The sequence below is a fragment of the Leucoraja erinacea genome, chromosome 27 (assembly GCF_028641065.1).
Source record: "Leucoraja erinacea ecotype New England chromosome 27, Leri_hhj_1, whole genome shotgun sequence".
Classification (NCBI taxonomy): Eukaryota; Metazoa; Chordata; class Chondrichthyes; order Rajiformes; family Rajidae; genus Leucoraja; species Leucoraja erinaceus.
The window spans coordinates 22,326,853-22,329,774 of record NC_073403.1 but is presented as its reverse complement, the minus strand read 5'-3'; the positions used below and the strand labels follow the sequence as shown (position 1 = coordinate 22,329,774).

The following is a 2,922-nucleotide window of genomic DNA, read 5'->3' as shown; positions in this document are numbered from 1 at the left end:
TGCTTTTTCCCCATGTCCTCTGATTCCTTGAGCCCTAAAACCTAAATCTAACTCTCTCTTGAAAACATCCAGTAAATTGGACTCCATTGCCTTCTGTGGCAGAGAATTTCACAGATTCACAACTCTCTGGGTGAAAAAGTTTTTCCTCATCTCAGACCAAAATTACCTACCATTTATTCTTAAACTGTGACACCTGGTTTTGGACTCTCCCAACATTGGGAACATTTTTCCTGCACATCTAGCCTGTCCAATCCTTTAAGGGGCTGTCCCACTGCGGCGACCTAATCTGCGAGTTTAGAAGAGTTTGCCCTCTTTGCAAACTCTCAGCATGGTCGACACGTGGTCCTAGGAGGTCCTATTAGGTTACTGGAACTCTCCTTCATGCTCGAGGGAAGTTCCCGCATACTCACGGCCTCAACTAGGTCGCGGAAAAAAAGGACTTACCGTACACTGTGCAGCCATCTTTTACCTTCCACTTCATCACGGGTGTGAATTACAGACCATGCTCCCCGCTTTCCCTGACCCCTGCCTTTGCGATGTCTTTGCGTGTGTGTGTGTGTGTGTGTGTGTGTGTGTGTGTGCGTGTGTGTGTGTGTGTGTGTGTGTGTGTGTGTGTGTGTGTGTGTGTGTGTGTGTGTGTGTGTGTGTGTGTGTGTGTGTGTGTGTGTGTGTGGTCGGTCATTTCAGCTCGCGGTTCTGGACAGCTCGCAGTGGGACAGCCCCTTAAATTTTTTTTATATGTTTCTATATGATCTCCTCTCATCCTTCTAAATTCATGTGAATACAAGCCCAGTCGACACATTCTTTCATCATATGTCAGTTCCACCATCCTGGGAATTAACCAGGTAAACCTACGCTGCACACCATCATTAGCAATAATGTCTGTCCTTCCTTAAATTAGGAGACCAAAATTGCACATAATAGTCCTGGTGCGGTCTCACCAGGGCCCTACACAACTGCAGTAGGACCTCCTTGCTCCTAAACTCAAATCCTCTCGCAATGAAGACCAACCTGCATTAGATTTCTTAGGAAAGTCCCAAAATGCTGGAGTAACTCAGCAGGTCAGGCAGCATTTCTGAAAACATGGATACTCTAGGCAATGTTTTGAATTGGGACTTTTCTTCCTTGATTGAACAAGTATTCTGACCTGGAACATCACCTATCTTCAGGAATGCTGCCTGACCTGCTGAGTTACTCCAGTAATTTGTGTTTTTCTATGTTGTTCTAACTTCCTTTTCTTATTTCTGTTGGCTCACAAACGTGGTCAAAGTGTATTTCAGCCTCACAGATGTATCAAGCCGTCCAAGATTAAACAATAATACAATATACTGGAAAGGATCAACTGGTCTGGTAACTGCTGCAGGAAAAGAATCAAAGGTATTGTTTTGGATGAATGATCCTTCATCAAAACTAGAAAAATGAAGATAGTTTAGTGGTCTGAGAAACGACTACTGGAGTTTCCAACAGATCTTTGTTCAAAAGTTCGATATCCAGCATACAGGCTTATCAGACACGTCTGCTCACAACGGTGGTCAGCGCTGAACTAACACGCGCAAATGAAAAACCTCGCGAAAACAACAGCTCCTCCTGAGTCACGTGAACGCGGCTTCCGGACGCCGGGTTCGATGTCTGCGTTTGCTAGCAGGCGCCGCTATAATAGCAAATATGTTTTAAATTGCAAATTCAGCGAGGGTGAAGAAAACAGTGGAATTACAGTATCCGTGATATGGTGCAGACAGCAATGTTCAGATAAATAGTGATGATAAAGACAGGCAGATCGTGACTGAGAAGCAAATGGAAATAGAAAGTTACATTATCAAGGGTGATGAGAAGGAAAATACATGGCTATGGGAAATTGTTAATGTCAGTGTCAAGTCATCAGGGCTGCAAACATGCCCAGGGGGAATCTGAGATGCTGTTCCTTGGACATCCATTGGGTACAGAAGTAAGATGGACAATTACTTACTTGACAAGGGAGAGTTGGTGATCACTGCTGCTGCTCTCCGAGGATGTGGCCATCCCTTGCACGTTGGGTGTGTTAACACTTGCAATCTCCTCAAATGCGGAATAGCCGACTGCACAATTTGTGGCAGTGGGGGCTGCGTTCGCACTTTCAAGGCAGCACGGTGACGCAGCGGTAGAGTTGCTGCCTTACAGCACCAGAGACCCATGTTTGATCCTGACTACGGGTGCTTGTCTGTACAGTGTTTGTATGTTCTCTCCATGACCTGTGTGGATTTTCTTCGGGTGCTCTGGTTTCCTCCCACACTCCAGAGACGTACAGGTTTGTAGGTTAATCGGCTTGGTATAACTGGAAATTCTCCCTAGTGGGTCTCGGATAGTTTAAGTATGTGGGTGTCGCTGGTCGGCACGGACTCGGTGGGCCGAAGGTCCTGTTTCTGTGCTGTATCTCTAAACTAAACTAACTTAAAGGTACTAGTGACTAGAGCAGCCTCCCTTGCAACCTAAACAGAGGTCTTCTTTGAAATGGTCATCCAAGCTGGTCTTTGGTTTATCCAGTTTAGAGCAAGGTGACTAAGAACAGCAAATGGAGTGGTTGCTTGAGAGCAGTTCCGGGTATCTGCATTGTCTGCATTTATTTCTGAATTCCAGCACCATGAAGTTATTTACTCCAACAGTTAAACACTTTATTGAGGTTCAGATCAGTAAAACATCCCTTCAGACATCAAATTCCATGGAAGACCCATGACAAAGATAATTTTTCCACAGAAAAAAATAGTCTATTTGTGGAGCTGATTTTCTAAATCAAAAATCGGTGTTTCAGATTTTGTGTATGAGTTTGAGGTAGTGAGAACTGTCTATGTACAGTAATTGTTTAATTTACATCAGAAATGCCTCTGTCCGGAAACAATATGGTTAGGTGATGCTTCGGGTCGAAACCCTTCTTCAGACCTCAAAGTG

The 2,922-nt window shown here is 44.6% G+C and overlaps 1 non-coding gene across 1 annotated transcript; it reads left to right on the top strand.

The window, feature by feature from the left end:
* The first annotated feature begins 1,958 nt into the window (after positions 1-1,958).
* On the top strand, positions 1,959-2,118 carry LOC129710414 (U1 spliceosomal RNA). Its single transcript, XR_008725680.1, has one exon. It is a non-coding gene; the product is annotated as a U1 spliceosomal RNA (small nuclear RNA).
* The last annotated feature ends 804 nt before the right edge of the window (positions 2,119-2,922 follow it).